This window comes from Condylura cristata, unplaced genomic scaffold (assembly GCF_000260355.1).
Source record: "Condylura cristata isolate star-nosed mole 26May11 unplaced genomic scaffold, ConCri1.0 scaffold00003, whole genome shotgun sequence".
NCBI lineage: Eukaryota > Metazoa > Chordata > Mammalia > Eulipotyphla > Talpidae > Condylura > Condylura cristata.
The window spans coordinates 49,514,908-49,534,145 of NW_004567104.1; the positions used below are offsets into that span (position 1 = coordinate 49,514,908).

The following is a 19,238-nucleotide window of genomic DNA, read 5'->3' on the forward strand; positions in this document are numbered from 1 at the left end:
ATATATAAAGAATGAAAATCTTTATATTTCATAGTGCTTAATCAAACACTACAGTTATGAATTCCCACTTCTGCAGCAAAAGAGTCTGCTTACATGTTAGGTGCTAAGATGTCTGACCTGATAAAGTTTTAAAAATATACTTGAAAGCCTCCTTTTATAAAGAAAGACTAGATAACATATAGTAAAAACATATTACTCCTCATTGAGAAAATAGGAGCTTAAAATTGCTAAGGAAATTTCAGGAATCTTTTGAAATACATTGGTCAATGAATTCATTAGTACTTCTAGTTTTCTATATTATTGAAGTTCAGTCTTTTACATGTGGTATGGAAAATTGCTTAATAACAGTGGCAAGGAAATTAAAGCTCAGAGAAGTTAAAGAACTCCTCTCAGCTCATACATGACAATCATGAGAATTCAAGCTTTGTGGTCTTGTTTCATTTCTCCTTTAACAAAAACAAAATATATGTATATATGTGTATATATATATATATAAAGAAGAAGAAAGATGAAATAAGCAAGCAAATGGAGCCACCAGAGACTGGTTCAAACCAGAACAGTATGGGGAGGCACCTCCTGGGAGGCACCAGTGTGCCCAGGGATGCCCACACCAGGTCACCTCCAGAAAAAAATGAAAACACATCCTGCCCTTGAAGATTGCCTAGGAGTGAAAATCCTAACCCTCTCCCACTTTGGCTATTATCACTTCAGTAAGAAGTTTCCTGATTTCAGTTCCAATTTCCATAGAGGACATGACTGTTGAACTGCCTTCTGTAGTGAAGAGAAGCCCTCCCAGCCTTGGGAGGGCTTGGGTCTGTGTGTTAGGGCTGTAGTCCTCAAATTCCAAGTGCTGGTCTCTTTGGGTTTGGTCCCTATATTTTACAGTTATGATTCAGTTAATTATCAATATCAAATTGTTCACCCCTTTAATGTCCCTTAACTTGACTATAGCTTAAATTTCATTTTGATAACTATAAAAAAATCTACTAACAATCAATTATAAGCAGCAAACTTATAACTATACAAACAGTAAGAATATAATTGAAAAGTGAAGAGCTTAATTCTCTACCATAATAATTTGTGAGTACTTTAAGGCTACCACAGAAGTAGATCTTTCCTGGGAATAAAGGATGCTGGACACAGTACAAATTTATATCTAGTATTATAACTTCCTCATAAAAATGACATTTATTAGAGAATATCTGAGTCTTAAATGTTATTATTGAGTCAGTAAGAAACCAATCAACGCATTTAAAAGGGTTTTAAAGAAGCACATATTTAAATTTAAAAATCATTTATGTCTATTTTTGCTAAAAAATATTTACTAAAATTTGGCATATGAGTTTGTCACTGATTTAATCAAGACATTTCCAGGCAATCTATTTCAATGTTCTATTTTGGCTCACAATACAAGCTAAATAGATACATCTTATTCAATGAATTATGTACTGGAAATTATTTATTAGGTTCTTACTGAATTCCCTAACCTTCAAAACCGCATTGATACAATAGAAATTAAGGTACGCTCTAAAATGTCACATTTTTCATTGAAAATTATTTAGTGAAATTGTCATGAATAGATACAGAAAACAAAACTAACTTCTTGAAGATAAAGAAGTTGACCTTTAAAAGAAGCTATTTACTTAGTTTAAGTTTTAAACATAATATAGTTTCAGTTTTAGGCCTGGAGCACATCTTTTTTTGTTTGGCTAGGTAGCAAGTAATTTATTGATATTATGTCTTCAAAGTTCAGATGACGGTAGAAATTATGTAATTGGGTGCCTTCTGAAAAACAAATTTCCGTGTTAAAGAAAAATTGTGCTGAATAATGAACAGATTCTTGAATAGATACCACATGTTAATCTAAGGCTGATTCTGCCTTCTACCTGACTTATCTGTGGAAGGGCTTCTCTGCCAACACCTGGAATACTGAAGGCTTCTCTGTCCTCTCAGAAGTTATGGGAGGCTAAGGCCAGTTCTTCATTGTTTATCTCTAGAATGTGCAGGGGAATCCTTATTTGAGATGTGAACTAAAGTGATAATAAAAATAATGACCACCTACAAAGCATCTTCTATAGGCCAGAAATTGGAAAAATGAAAATCAGGTTGTTTGACTTAAATAATTGCTTAGCAGTCAGTTTACAAATACATCTCCTTTTTCACAGTGGTGATTACATATTTGTGAACTTTGCTTCAATTAAAATTTTAATTAGATAATAGAATATTAAGCTGCATCATTTTGAAAAGTACATATTGTTGCATAATTATTTTCTTAAACTTCTGTACTAGGGATCCTAAGATACTCTTTGGTGGATTACAAAAATAATAATACTATAATATGGAAGTCATTTAAAAGTGTGTGTAATGTGATGGACCATTATGCTAGAGTAAAATGCAGTGGATGATGGGGCTAGGATGATTATGAAAAGAGTGTGAACATCATCATCATCATCATCATCATCACCACCACCAGTACTATTTATCTTATAGTAAAATATCCTCTAGCACTATGTAATGTTTTAAGTTTACAATAAAACTTGCTTGCATGACAGCCTTAATAAGTAGATATTATTATTCCCACTCTAAGTGGTTATATTACTTGCAAAGGTTGCATGAACACTTTGTACACAGGAAAGTTGCCAATCCAATCCTGATGTGCCAGGCTCTAAACCCGCTCTATTGCCAGGATTGTATACCACTGTTTTCATGAACACAAAATGTCTACAAAATAAGAATGTTCAACTAAATAATCTTATCACAATTTTCACTGCAAGTTTACTATGTTATCTATTAAGGCTACCAAATAATGGAAAGAAAAGATTCACCACAGGGAAATTAGAGGAACACTTAGGACCCGTGCTGTAAGTTTTAGTCTGGATCAAGATAGTGTTTGCCCTTTAATATATTAGTGTTGGTCAACACGCAGTTCTGAATGTTAGGATAAAGCCCAGAGCCCTAAACCTGTTGATAAGGCTCTCTACAAATGGTTCTAGTATACATCTCCAAATTCACCTTTTATTCTTCTCTACTCACACTGAATTTCTTCTGGTCCCACGTTTAAAATTTGAGAATTGACATAAAACATTAATATTCAGCATGATTTAATACTTGTATTTAATGTATAAGGATCTCCACAATAAGTCCAGTTATCATCCATATAGTTACAATTATTTTGTTCTTATGATGAGAACTTTCAGGGTTTACTCCTTTAATAACTTTCAAAATACAATATAGTATCACTAACTACATATAGATTTTGCAGTACATTTACTTCATGACCTATTTTACAACTGGCATTTTGTAGTTCTTAATCCCTTCCCAATTTTACTCCCCTCCTCACCTCCTGTTAGCCCTACCAACCTGTCCCTATATCTATGAGTTTTGTTATTGCCTATCTCTTCTAGAAGTTTTATGGTTTTAGAGCTTACCTTCAGGTCTTTAATTAATATCTCAGTTAATTTTTATGTAGGTTATAAAACAGTGGCACATATTCATTCTTTTATATATGGCTGTACAGTTTTCCCAACACCATTTATTGAAGAAACTTTCTTTGTTGTGTATGTTTTGCTCCTCTGTTATATTTTAATCATTTATGTATGTATCTATTTTTGGGCTCTCTATTTGGCTCCACATTATTTTTTTTTAAAGATTTATTTATTTATTCATACAGAACTGGGTACAGGCCAGAGATGTGGAGGGTGAGAGGATTCACCAGGAACAGAGTGGGGAGCAGAACAGGCAGATCGACGAGGTACACTGCTGAGGGGAGCAGCGAGTGGGTCAGGAGATGTCTGCCTCACCATATGGTCACCTCCGGAGCAGGCAGGGATTGGGGATCGAACTCATGCGGAAGTGGCTTAAGCTTCTTAGTGCAGTGCTTTAACCCGCTGCACCAGCAGGGAGGGCCACCACATTAGTTTTACTAGTGTTTTGAATTTAGGAAAGATGCCTTCTGCTTTGCTGTTTTCAAGATTGCTTTGGGTATTCTGGATCTTTTGTGGTTCTACAAAATTTTAAGGTTTTTTTAGCTCATGTTTGTGAGAAACTCTCTTATGGTAATTTTTTTATTCAATCCTCCTACAAGAACATCACATCACTTTGAGAGTTTTTATCTGGTTGTTTAAATTTGGTTAAATTCTCAGACATGTTTCCAAAAGACTTTCTGCTACTTCTACCATTTCTGTCATATATTATTCAAAATACAATTTTATAATCCTCCTTTTAAATTAGACAGCAAATTCTACGAAGATGGAGATTTTATTTTCACACTGGTTAATACCATTAATGAGTTGCTCCTTGCTACCCTAACCAGCTTCTTCCCCATCTAAGACATTTGCTTAACTAAGGATCTCAATCACACTGGAGTAACTGGGTGGATCCAAATCCAATGATAAGTGCTCTTTAAAAAGACACAAAAACAAACAGAAGACAAAGAAGAGAAGACCAATGAAAAGAGAGACAGTATTTAGAGTAATTCAGACACAAGCCAAGGAATGCCTAATGCCTCACAAAGCTGGGAGATTCAAGGAAGGATTCTTTCCTAAAATTCCAGATGAACATATGTTTCTGGCCTCTTATTGTGAGAGAATGAATTTCTGTTGTTTTAGGCCACCAAGTTTGTGGTAATTTGTGATAGTAGCCCCACAAAACTAGTATAGGAAACCTATAAGGTCTGATATATCACAGTAACTCACTAAGTATTCTTTTGTGTGTGATAATAGATTCAATAATTGTTTATACTGGAAGATTCTCTTAAAAATCATATTAAATGAGGGGGTAATATACAACCCCATCTTCTACTTGATATGTAAAGCAGATTTATATTGAAGATATATGTATGTGAAGTACATACTATGCATGTGAAGTAAGTCAACCCAATAGGATTTTAATTAGGATAATACAATTTTCACGCATGCTTGAAGATACTGTGTTCTAGAAGATAAGAGCTACTGGAAAGTACAGACTCCTACATTTAATTAAGTTTAGAAATGAAAATTCAAGAATTCATGAATTCAACAAATATTTATTGAGCACCTATTACATGGCAGGCAGTGAGATACACACTGTGATATACTGTTGAACAAAATGATAGTTACTGCCCTCCTGGACTTACAGTTCTGTGAAGAAGATAAGCAATAAATAAATAACAATTTATCTATCTAAAAATGATTTTTGTCTTTCTGTAATCAAGAATATTGTAGTTAATATGTGCCAGAGTTGTTATAAAGGGGAAACTGCCAGCATCTCTAGAAGAGAACAGAAAGCTCTTAGAAGGGATTGGGCAGAGGAAGATTTTGGAAAATAATTGTGTTAGGGTGAGGAGGAGGAGTTATTTGGTTAGAGCCTCAAAGAAAGACTTGATTCACTGAAGTGGACACAAACTAGAAAATCATTTGCAAATTAATTCCATAAAATATAGTAATTTCTCTGTTGTTTCACATCTATTCACATTTCCTATCCTGAAAAGATTGTTTCCAATGTTTTGTAGGAGAAATATATATATTTACATTTACTCATATAGTGAACATCAATGAAATTCTTGGTACGAAATTAAGTTTATTGGTGACTAGCTGATTGGGAGTTTCATGGAATAAGGCTGTTGTTTTAGAAGAGGGTAAATATAATCTATGGTTTGAGGATAAAAGGACACTCCTTAAGAAGAGGTGATTATACAAAAAAGAGTCGCAAAATTGTTACTGAACAGGGGCTTAGCACCTAGCTACTGCCTGGCCTAAGTTTAGATGGTATTATGAAGTAAGGCTTGCTTTAAATGTTACTGTTTAGAGTGAAAAAAGTGATGTTCTTTACTTGAAATATAAATACTTAAAAAAATAAATTTCATGTCTGTACAGAGGTATGAAAGAAAAGCAATTTGGGTATTTTTAACCATAGAATTTTCTTCTAAGGAGGCCTATGATTTTTGTCTCGCTGTAATCAAGAATATTCTAGTTTATATTTACATTTCAAAGTAAAATGTGTTATTTGTATTCTGCGTCATTTTGTGTGGAATAGCATTAAAATTAGTTCTGTTCTGTTACAAGTATCTTTTTAAAGTTATTGAAGACAACAGATCTTTTTTTTGAATAAAGTAGTTCTCAAAATGCTTCCAGTGAAATAACTGGCAGTCCACATTTGTATCATAGTCATATCTTTTATATATAAACCTCCATTTCTTGAGGGAAATGTCAATATTTCAAATGATATTATCTCATCATTTTACCAAAATGATTTTTTAATAAGTACAGAAAAAGTCTCAACAAAATAATGTATTTGCAGTTACCAGTAAATTAATCTTAAAATTTACTGACAATCAACTAAAGGAATCCTCAGCTTTTTTTTTTCCCCAGGTAAAATTTTCTCCTCTCAGGTCATATATGGAAACCAGATTGGTTTAATCTTATGAAATGATCCCCATACATACAGATGTAGTAATACACACACACAAACATTATATGTAATATTAATATAAAACCAGGGTCAAATCAGTGTAAAATTTCAATACCAAGGTTACAGGGACATGAATATGAGCTACAAATGAAGCTGAGTAAAAACTTTTACTAGAGTAAGTTTATACTATGATGTTATCTTCTTGAGTGTTTTTGAGGTTATCTGTGATTTTATCTATTGCTACAACTTGAAATCCAGAGTCAAATTTTTATTATATTTCATATTATGTCTTTGTACTGCCACTAGCACAATCTCATTTCAGGCTTCAGTCCTACATGATGAGGCTAGTTTCATAATTTTCTACTATATTGCCTTTTCACAGTGCCTCTTTCTAACTTATCTCACATTATGTGATTACATAATTATATTTAAATAATATTTGAAAATATCCAATCTTTCCCATCATTACGTCACTGGGTACCCCATTTTTAGGCATGTCCAGGACTATAAACTTTGATACAATCTTCACACAATTCTTTACCTTGCTTTTCAATGAATCATGAATCCTGCCATGCCTTATCTTAAGTATTTTTTAGATTCATATACATTCTCTCCTATCCTCCCAGTTATTTTTGTAGTTCATATACTCATTTTATAAATATCTGAATTCAGCTAGATGACAACTTCAATGATGTGGAGGATAGAGGAATATTGGCAAACACTGGGAGAAAGAGCATCTATAGAGACACCTAACAGATAGATGTCCACATATCAAAGAATTCAGGTTTTATCATAGAGATTCTATGCCTCACACAATTCCTTCACACATGTTTACTAACGTCCAAGTTCAAAAGCAGTCTAGGAGGAGTAAGTCTACTACGTAAGTTAAGACGAGGGACGAGATATCCAACAAGACTGAGTTGAACGGCAGTACACATTGCTAGGCTGATTGACATAAAGGGGGATCTAAAATCTGACACAAAATTCCAAAATATACACAACTCAAGATTTAGGATGAAATAGACTTATAAAACTCAAAGAGTACTGGATGACTGACTCTTTGTTATATATCAAACTAGAAACATAAACACCCAAGATCAATTAAATTTTTTTAAAGTATTTTAAAATTATAGGAATAATAACATTAAACCTCTGAAAACATCAATTATAATAATATTCATTTTCTCTGAATTTCAGTATTTTGGGAATCACTTAACTGTACTATAAGCTTCTTGGGGGCAGAGGTGATATTTTTCAACTTTCTAGGTCACATGAAATTATTGTAGTGTCTTTATACTTTATAGGAATTAACAGATGCATGTTTTCATGAAGAGTGATAAAAACACATTTAGATACAAAGTCTAAATGTCCCCTAATCAAAGAAGATTTTACATAGATAACTGATAATAATAAAAAAAGTATCCTAGCTTTATTTATAAGTGGTTCTGTACACATTTGTATTTTGGCATTTAGCAGACTCAGAGATAAACTGATAGAAATAGAGTGAGTTAAAATTTTAATTCTAATATCCTTGATTAGGTTTTAAAAGTATATATTTAGAGGAAGATACACTGGCATGGTATTGTACTAACAACTTCCTTTTACATTCATTCAATATTTGATGGCATCTAAAATAGGGAAAATGCCTCTAAAATTGTGGGGGCGGGGGGGAGAGAAGAGCATGGTTAAGAGAGTCTCTGTTTCACTCAAGTAAGCCAGTTATTGAATTCTTAGCTGGATGAAAACAAACTGCATGGATCATTTCTGCTTAAGTGGAGACCCTTGGCTGGGATTATACTTTTTGAGAAAGTGATTTCACAGCTATGCCTTTCTCCACTGCTCTGACACTTCTCCAGAAACAATGCAGTTGAGTACATAAAGCTACATTGGGACTCATAAGATTCCAAGATTCACTCTTTTTGATGACCTTAATTTACTTGTCAGGTAAAAATGACATAGGAATAATTGGAAAATTTGTGTTCAGTACAACTTGATGGAAAGGCAGAGCAGAGACAGGCAGAACAGGGTAATGAAACATTCTTTTTTTTTTTTTTAATACAGATTTCTTGTGTGTATTATTAAATGGTCACATGCCTTGCTACAAATATTGAAACACAAGGAAAATACATTGAAGCATTTTAATATCTGGTGCTATTAACATCTTAAACATTCAGGATTTAATTTGTTTTTATTTATTCTTCATAGTATTAGTGGTAGTTGAGATAAGTCTTTGATAACATTTTTTGCAACTGAAATATTTATGTCTTCATATATACATTTGGTCCTTTTTTAAAGATTGATCAATTTATTTAAGCATAGTAAAACTAGGGTATCTAGGCAAGAGGTGCAGGGGGTGAGAAGATTCACCAGAGACAGAGTGGGGAGCAGACCAGGTGGACCTACTGAACAACACTGCTGAGGGGAAGACAGGAGAGGTCAGCTGAGCCATAAATGAGTTAGCTCCCTCACTGGAGATTGAACTCAGGCAGTAGTATGATAGTGCAGAGACTTAATCCTTAGGTCACCAGGGAGGCCCCCGGTCCTGTTTTTTCTTTGTTTTGTTTTAAGATCCAGTGAGAATAGTATTTCTTCACAAATACCCTAGACCACTGACCTGGAACCAATGCTATTCAATTTCAAATATTATTCTACATGTGCCATAATTTGCATAGTGATAGGCAGCTCTTTCTGAGTCCTTGAGGGTACAGTTTCTTAATATAATAATTAGTATATTTTAAGATAAATGGGTTTGTAATTAAATTTATAGAGATCACACATTTTAAAGGTTTTTTTTTTCAAAGAATAAAACAGGAAAATATTACTAATAAAAATCACACATTGATTTATTTAGAAAATGTTATAGGAATTTCTTGAGGAAATGCTTATTCACTGATTCACTGCTCATTCAAAAACACATTATTATTGCTCATTTAGATTATGCTAAATATTAGGATATAAGAAGTATAAAGACAAAGAAAACTAAAGCAAAGTTTCCCTCCCTCCAAGTAGCGAGGGTGACTGATTTTGAAATCTAAAATGATACACAGTAAAGTGGAGATAATTGTGAGGATCATGAGGAAGAAGGAAAGTGATAATCTCTAAAAGAAAAAATGGAGGAAAGTTTAAAAAAGAAATGGATTCTTAAACTAAACCTGAAATACTTAGAAAAAAATTGCATGTTGCCATGGTGAAGAGTACATATTCTAGTTTGAAGAAACAACTTCACAAATATGGACACACAAAACATCACATCACCTTCAGGAGTTTGTTCATATGTACTCTTAAATATTTGAGGAGCAGATCAAGAGGAAGAGTAGGAAGGAAGCTGGAGCGGCAAGGGATAGGATCTTGAAAATTTGAAGTGACATGAGTCAGCATATGTACCTCCTGCACAGTTACCGTTCATAGTTCATACTCAGGTTCAGGAGTACAGTGGATAGAGATGTGACTATTCAGAATTGCAATTTTTACTGGAAATATAAACTGTTGCAAATACATGGGAAAAACCTGCCTGAAAATATGCCCAACAGAGAAGAAAACTGAATGAGACTGAGAAAGAAAATCCTTGAAGATAGGGCTGTAGAGTGTGGATTTGGCCTGAATATTACACTACTCATCAACTTTATGGCCATACCTGTCTTATGTTTTCATTGAGCCAAATGGGTTTTTGTCACCAGAGTCATATCTAATTTAATCAACCAAAAGGAAAGGGTGAACACTATTCACCCATATGCATATCCTAATATGATGAGAAGGGAGGGAAAATGGGTCTTTATATTTCCAAATTAGGGAGAGCAATGACTCATTTTTTTATTATGTTCTTATATTTGCTACCTCCCTTTACTATTTATTTATCTAGTTGAACATAGTTCCCTAAATATTTACCACCACAACTGGAGGAATGGAATTGGCAGATAAGATGAAATGGGGTAGGAGGTATTAGATTTATAAGACAATCTTTTGTTATACAAAGAATATCAAATGTTCTACCTAGAGTGCTTTCTATAGTTAATGAATTTCATGCACTGATTTAATAAAAAGTTCATGAATATAAAGCAAACACATCAAAAATAAAAACATAAACAGACATTTCTGGCAAGCTTAGCAAGAGAGCATGATAAAAAAAAAGATTGGGGAAAAAAATGCCCAGTTTAAACCTATCTAATTCTAAACACATTAGCACCAAATCTAGAACAAAATTAATTCCTGTTGAAGACATCTACTTAATTCCCATAATTGCTTTGAAGCAGATTTGACGCTACACTTGTCCCTTATATGGTTTTAGTAGAAGTACTTGTTAGAAGCACATTTAACTAACAATGTGCTAAAGGAGATGATTTCTCTTAGCACATACCCCAAATAATTCAGATCTCAGGCACCTATCAGAGTCTTGATATTTGTTATATCAAAATCACTGGATTATCTCCTGAAAGTGAGTAGGTTGTATAGAAAGTTTTTTGATCATTGAAACTGCTGGAAGCCTGTTCTGAATAGCTTCCAAATAGTTACCTAATTGATCACTAACGTTGATTCTAGGGAGATTCAAAGATAACATACTCTATTTTATAAAAGGAAAAACTGATAGTTTCACAAAACCATGGCTTAGTCAATTTTCTCAGTGTTTCCTCATTTATTTATGTTATATCTTCCCTTAAACTGCATGCGAAGTCTCTAAGTTAAGTATGTGGTATTTAGAAGCAGGGGCATTTTAGGGACTTATGACTATTGTTTTTAAGGAAAGAAGACTGTCTTTTCTGCATAGTAATCTTTCATTAAATTTGGACTTCATTGCCTAGGAAATCAAGTTAACTCAAAAGTGAAACACTATGTATGATAATGGAGATGTGAGAGCAAATATCCTTCTGTAGATGAATTAAAGGAGAAAATTATCCTGATACCCATTCATATTTCATATACTACAAACAATATTGTGTTTTGTTTACTCATCTTTTAAGCTAATATGTGATGATATGATACTGAATAGAGACAAAATGGGTATGTGCCAGCTTGGTAGAGAAAAACAAGCCTCTTCCTATATACTGATGATATGGGTTTAATTTTCAACTAGAATTGATTTCTGGAAACAAATGGTTCTCTCAATTTATTGTTGCTAGAAAGAAATGCATTGTATTAACTTTATCAAAACTAAAGTCATTTTCTTTAGTAGACAAAAGGAAATTGATCAAAGCTATTCAACCTGTCTATTCTGAACAAGCATACTTATTCTGTAGCTCATGCAGGCAAGCATGGTGCAGAAGATACAGTTCAATGTAACTTTTGTCCATGGGAGCATTACTCCTTGGATTTCTTTTTGATGAAACTTGGAACATCTGCTATGAAAATTTTCCAGTCCAGAATCATCATTTTTTTTTTTCCGGTGTCCTCTGGTGTAGAATTCTGCACTTTCTATGTAAAATATGCCTGCTAGTGGAAGCAGAATCAGATTAGCTTCCTAAGGACAGTGTTTTGCTTTGTCTGCAGCCCATTTCAGTGCAAATGTGGGAGGCTTTATTTTTGCATGGGCAAACATATTGCCATTTTGGTTTTAACAGTAGAAAGATCAGTAGAAAGATTTTATATCTCTGTCCCCCTCCCTCCCCCCAATTTTAAAAGCGTTCAAAACCTTTATCTAGGACTAAATTCAAGATTCTTAACATTTTTTTGTGCTATTTTTAAGCCCTGTTCCTGAAACCTGCTTTCACCTCTACAAAGGGCCTTGGAAGAGATTGTTCTCTTGGTCAGACTCCTACTTCTATGAGCTGAATTAGGGATTGAAATTGGGCCAGCCACAGTGCCTTCTTGGAATCTGGGATTAGATTCAGTCAACTGGCAGTTAGAAATGAAGGGGAAATGGAAATTTGCAAGACATGAAGCAGATAGGTAACTTTTCCTAAATGAACTCTGTGGCAGATCCAACTAGTCTTTAGAGAGAGAAACAGAGGAGTGGCTATGTGGACCAAGAAAATGATTGACTGCATTTGCAAGCTTTCTGGTTTCTCCTGTCTTCAGCTCCTTTTGAAGCCTAAGCACTTCCCATATTTCCCCTGAGGCTCTGTGTGGGACATTTTTGTTTCTTGTTTTGTTTAACCTAGCTAATGGTATACCGAACACTCTATTTAATAAGGTGATTGAACTTTTTAGTTGCTGACAAAAGACCCTGTAACTAAAAATATTTAGAAAATACATTTAAAGGGTGATTCTGTGATTGACTTTCTAGTTACATTTCCTTCTTGAAGTCTATAGGAGCTGAATGTATTAAGTAGCCTTCTTTTGTTACTCCCCTCTCTCCTACCACAAAAAAAATCAACATAGGTTAGTGACTCTTTACCTTGGGCCTGTTTCTACCAAAGGTTGTGGTCAGAAAACATTAGAACAAACAAATAAAGCTTCTGCATTTGTTGCAGAAACTCTCTGTTCCAGGCAATTATCCTCAGTGCCCTTCCTGTCTTCCTCACAGCATGAGTGCTTCAAGCCCTGGTGTGGACCCCTTCCCTGTTCTCTGGTTGCTTCCAGAAGCCTCTATGCAGTAGAAGGTGTACAACCCTTCTACTTTTTGGATCTAATTTTTTTTTCTTTTTTACTTCTAGATACAAATTTTGAAGCATTTTGCATATATTTTTTAAACTGCCTCAAATATTTTTTACAGAGAATAGAAATGTAGGTAAAAGTCTAAATTCCTCTGTTACTCATTTGTTGTTTGTTTGTATGTTTGCTTTCTTTTTGGAAAAAATATCCTCATAAAAATTCAGGGCATATGGGATATGTAGTGGATATATGGGAAAGTCATACTACTTAACTGTTTAAACCATCCAGTTTTCTTCCTAGGATCTGACATTCCACTATCTTTGTAATTCCCTCAATTCTTTAGTTAAAGTGATTTAATGACTTTGATGAAAGAATAGAAAATCCAAAGGAAGCATCACAAGACTGACTCACACAAGGAGTTGTGGGGAAGGGAGGTAGAAGGAATTAGCACAGCCAGGGACCCAGCTATAGAAACTAAGATTCTTAGGCCCCAATGCCTAGATTAAAAAGCACAAGAGCCAATCAGGCATCAGATTGCTGTTGGGACTGTCTAGAGTGCAGACTCAAAGGTAAAGATATGGAGATTGAGGAAGCCCACTGTGGAATCTGTCCCTTTCAGATTCTACATAGTTTATTCAAAATCAACAGAAAACCTAGCCTCACAAGGAGTGAGCCCTTCCCAAAGAGAGTATGTCTATATCAGGGCACTCTCATCTATTAGCTTTACAAAATCAATTGTTAACAGATACTCAAACACACACACACACACACACACACACACACGGTGCATATACCTAGCTTCAAATGAGATTTTTCACCATGCTTGTCTTTTGAATACTAACAAAAAGTATTTTATTTCACTGTTTTTCAGTTTCCAAGGTGAACTTTGTTGTTCCTCACCAGGCTGGACCCCCAATTTCTATAGTAAAAACTATTAAGCTAAGAGAATATATGAGACACTTTTAACTATCTTTCCAGTTAATGGAACAAGTGGGAGACCACATCTTTCCTTATGTATGTAAGTCTTCAGACCTTAGAGGCCTCGAGAGGTTCCTGGTCAATGCAAAGATAGACTAACTCCATCAATTTACTATTTACTCACTTTTTTTTTTTTAAGATCTATTTGTTCATACAGAACTAGGGTACAGGCCAGAGGCTCAGGGGTGGTGAGAGGCTTCACCAGAGACAGAGCTGGTAACAGAACAGGCAGATCTACGAAGTACACTGCTGAGGGTAGCAGAGGGCCACTTCCGCATGAGTTCGATTTCTGACCTCCGGGGCAATCAGGAATCGAACTCATGGGGAAGTGGCTTTAGCTTCTCAGTGCTGTGTTTTAACCCGCTGCGCCACCAGGGAGGGCCTATTTACTCACTTTTTTATCTTACTTTCCAATTAAGTATTTCACCTGCCACTTTAAGCAGGAAGAACACTGGGGGAAACAGTGCTTGGCACAGTTTCATGTGGAAAAGTTGTGCTTTTCTTTTTAACAAAAATTCATTACATTTATCTTACCTACATCCTTTAATAATCTTGAGGGTATGGTAGCATCTGATAGTGAATGATATACAACCCTTCAATAACAGCTAAATTCAAGGAAGGTGCAACTGCAAAGGTATATAACTTAAAAAAAAAGAAAAAAACACTGAGTGTCTTAATTGCATTGTTTATTACAGCTTGAAACCAATCACCCCAATGGATATTAGGCAGAATGAGAGAAAGTGGCAAAAAGACAGCCAACTAATTATAAAAAGCTCCTACAATGAGTAGTAAGAAGGTTGTCTCTAACAGACAATTAATGGTTATAATGATTTAGATGGGTTCAAGACATTTTGAGGTTTCTTATGAAACATGACAGAAAAAAGAAAAATGTGCTAATGGTAGTTAGATAACCCCAAATTTGTTTCTCATTTGGCGCTCTTTGTCTGCCAGGCAATTCAGATTAGTCTGGAAAAGGATGTAGTAATCTCCTTTCCAGTCATTACCCAAGGTAAAATGTGACTTTACTAAAGTTCAAATATTCTCAAATTTATATCTATTCATACTTCACAAAAGTAAAATTCTCCCTAAAACAAGAATGTCTGTGCTTAGAAAGTTCATACAAGTTCTCAGCTGAAACATACTTTTTAATATACAGCTACATTTGATTTTTTCTGGATTACTTATTCCTGTACAATGAAGTCAATTATTTAGTTTCTAAATATTTGTAATGGGCTAGGTTGCTGTAGGTACATAAGTCTAGCCATTTCTACCTGAAAACTGAAGAGGATTCCACAAAGGGAGCTCAAAGATAGCTTTCTTGCTACAATTACATTCCTCTTCTCCAACCCCCCCCCCTTTTTTTTTAAATTTATTTCCTTTTCATGGAGATGAAGAGGAACTGAAAGTACAGGTTCATTCAAACTATCCTATCGGACTCAATGAAGGTGTTTCCCTCAGAAGGGCTCAATGAATATAGTAGGGTTTTTAGGTACAATAATATAATGAAGAATATTGCTTTGTTTTTTATTTTTTTAAATACAGTTTTGAAGTCACAATTGGAATTTTATGGTTGAGAATTGTTATGAATAATAACAGTATCAATAATAACGCACACTTACTGAACTCTAACCATAGGAGGAGTGGATATGCTGCTTAGAGCTTCATGTGCACTGAAATCATTGTACACTCAAAAGAATACTAAAAAGTAGGGGGCAATCATATGTCCATTTTCCAGATGTAGAAACTGAGGTGCAAAGTACATTACTGACTCACCCACATGGCCTGATATTTAGAAAGTGGTAGACTCTAGATCTAAATCCAGGGTTCAATCCAAAGCTTCAGTTTTTAAACAAATTACTGCACTACTAGATCTCATTAGTTGCCTATCTCTGAACTATCTGGCAAATTGAATTGCACAGATTATTTACTATCATGCACATTTTACTTGTTTTCTGGTTATCTATACTCTGCCTTTTATCCAAAGCCAACAATAAGGCTCTCTAACATGAATTTTTTGCTGGTCTCCTACTTTGCAGTAGTAGCTAGGATCACAGTGATAGTTAACATTTAATGATCACACGAGGAGGCAGGCACTCCTTAACCTCCTTTTCAGCTTTACGCTTCTCCAGAGCACTTTCTGTTTTGACTAAGATGGAGTTTCTAGAATGCAGACTCTGTTAATAGAACTGTTCAGGTAGCAGGTTTATTGAGGAGCATCCTCAGTATGGACACTTGTGGGTATGAGGGAAGCAGAAATGGGAAAATGAAGATGAACTGTGATGAGGTAGTTACATAAACAGAAAGGGGGGGTTCTAGGCAACACAACATATTTTTGCAACACCTGACATTCTGAATACTTAATGTTTCTTTACTGTCACTTTTCTCTAAAATGTAGGAACATTCTAGGGCATTTAGGATTGTTGTTATTTCTACTGTTTCCACAGCAAGCAGATCATTTAATAAATAGAGTAGGCTTTCACAATATTGGTTAAGTAAATCAGTGTGCAAACAAATACATTTCTAGATTTCTGATGAGGAAACCAAAGGTCAAATATACTAAATTGAGTTTATTGAGTAGTATACCTAGAGAATGACAGTGCTTAGTTTGACCAAGATTTTAAATTATTTCATTAGGAAGTTTTACATTTTTAGAGTTAGGGAAGATAATTTAGCAGGTTCCCTTTATTACTGTCTGGAATTGAGACTTCTCATCAGCAAAGAAACTGATCTCTGTGTTATATAATTGAATGTATAATGCTGGCTTCACCAGCTAGAACATACACACAGGTAACCTAATCTGGGTCAGGACAGTGACACTTTGGCATAATAGTCTTGGTGTCTAACTTTGCTTTGCTAACCTCTCACCTTCATCTCTACTATATCTAGATTCATGAAGTTTCCCAGATAACTTAATTTCCAGGACTTCCCATTTTGCTGATGGTTTGGTGTGGGAGGGCTCAGCTTGTTTTCTCAGGAGGTGCTAGTAAGCAGGTCATAATTCACTATGTCTTGAAAGTTCAGAGACAAGATATGAACTGTCAAGGAGAAATATGCAGGCTTACACACTGGCAGAGTGCAAGCATGCGTTTGAATTTAAATCGATAATTCCCAAGGTTCCGGCACCTTCTGTAGGTGAAGTTTTAAGACTACAGTTGTCTCCAGGGAATTTGGAAGTTATGACAGCTATAAGTGTGACAATGAAAAAGATATCTGAAAGGTTTTATTTTTAGTGGGGATAAAATGAAGGTGAGAAAATAATTAGATGTGTTAGCAATGGCTCCAGAGAAGTCATTTGTGGTAAGTTTACTGTGACTGCTTAGCCCATCTGCCACATTACAGATAACTGAAAGAAAAATACTCAAGGTTTTAGCTTTGGTGGCAAGATAAGGAAATGCATTACCTGGCCCAGGCCTGTGACTCTAGCACGTGTTGTTTTTCCTGTACCAAGATCATCATCTCCCACTCCTTAACCCTACCTAATCTGACCAAGATGCTGCTTCTCTGAGTGTGTTTTACAATCCCTTAGGGGGCTTGTTAAAACAGAATATTGGGGCCCACCCAGTTTTCTGATTCAGTAGTTGCACAATGGGGTCAGAAAATGTGTATTTGTAGTATTTTCACTGATTTTTCAGATACTGCTGGTGCAGGGCCCACATTTTATGAAACATGGTTCTAGCCATAGCAAAATTCTTGTAGTTACTAGAAAGCTCCATGTTCTTTCTCATCATTTACCTGAATACATACACATGAGAAGCTCTCCAATCCTCTTATCCAACTCCCAATTTGCTCTGTACCCCTTCATTTTCATCGCCAAGTGTTTTGCATCTCTGATGTCTCCTTTGAAATATCACATCATTCGGGGAAGCTTTTTTTTTTTTTTGATACATTTGCTAAGGTTCTTCTCCTTGTGCTCCCAGAAACAGCATATATAACCTTGTATTCTAGTCTTGTTTAATTTTTGAAACCTCTCCCTGGTTTTTGGGAAAGTAGGGAACACATTTGTCATTTTAATCTTTGAATTACCATGTACACTTCTATATCCAGCCCATCTATATTTTGTTGGTTGATGGAGTAAATGTTTTAATAGTTCAACATCCTACTGCTTGTTTTAGTTGTTGCTCCTTCCTTCCAAGCGCTCTTCAGTTTCTCTCTCATTATGTGAAATTTAGAACACATTTTATATCAAATAGAGAAATAAACTATTTTTACTTTTAAGGATAATGCTTTCTACAAAAATATTGAAAATACTGCCACTTTAATTTATTCATCTCAGAATGAGAATAGGAAATGTGTATGAAAGCCGAACACATGTATCATGAACACATATTTATGTGTGTGTGTATATATATATATATATATATATATATATATATAAAACTATGCTAAACTATGCTAACTTTAGCAAGTAATATTTAATTGCTTATTACTTATGGGAATGCTAAAATTGTCTACTGAAAAAAATTGTTATTCTCTCTGGTTTTGTATCCAGAAAATAAGGTAAGTATTTAATTCAAAAAGAGCCATAATGCCAAGAGTATTTTTTAAAAGATGCTTCATTTTCCAAAAGCAGCAGAGTATTAAAAGATCAGTGTATTGTGTGGCCCTCCCTGGTGGCACAACGGGTTAGGGCACAGCACTGCAAACTAGCTGCAGCCACATCAGAGTGAGTTCGATCCGCAGCCCTGGAGGTGACCCACATGGTGCAGCAGACCTCTCCTGTGTTGCATGCTGCTCCCTTCAGCAGTGTACTTTGTGATCTGCCTGTTTTGCTCCCCACTTTGTCTCCAGTGAATCCTCACTGCCCCTGCACTTCTGGCCTGTATCCCAGTTCTATATGCATAAATAAATCTTAAAAAAAAAATCAGTGTATTGTGATCAGCTATTTAATACCTGATGGTAAAGCTGCTGTATTCTGCTACTTTGATGGTCTCCACAACATGATGATGTACTCATTAATGTAACTCATGCCTGTACACACACAGCCAAACATTTTACAAATCTGCTATTTTACCAAGAACTCTTGGTAGTCTATTTAAATTCATTGAACTACTGTTAACTTGGGGGAAAAAAAAGTATAAAGCAATACTTAAGCTATTCTTATTTCTTCACACAGGTCTTATATAAATATCTGTCCATTCACAATAATGTTAAGAATTGTGAACTCACAGTAAGATACAGAAAACAAATAGATCACTTGCATAGAGTTAATGTAAATGTAAAGAATGTTAGATAATTTGAAATTATTTATTTCATAATGGTACTCTGCAAATAAAAAGATTAAAGTCATGTCTTTATGTTTTCATGTAGGCAGATATACACACACATACTTTATTTTATATATATATAAA

At 34.7% G+C, this 19,238-nt stretch overlaps 1 protein-coding gene across 2 annotated transcripts in view; it reads right to left on the reverse strand.

The window, feature by feature from the left end:
- Positions 1-19,238, reverse strand: part of EPHA6 (EPH receptor A6) — a 563,177-nt gene that overhangs the window by 196,673 nt on the left and 347,266 nt on the right. The window lies entirely within an intron of this gene.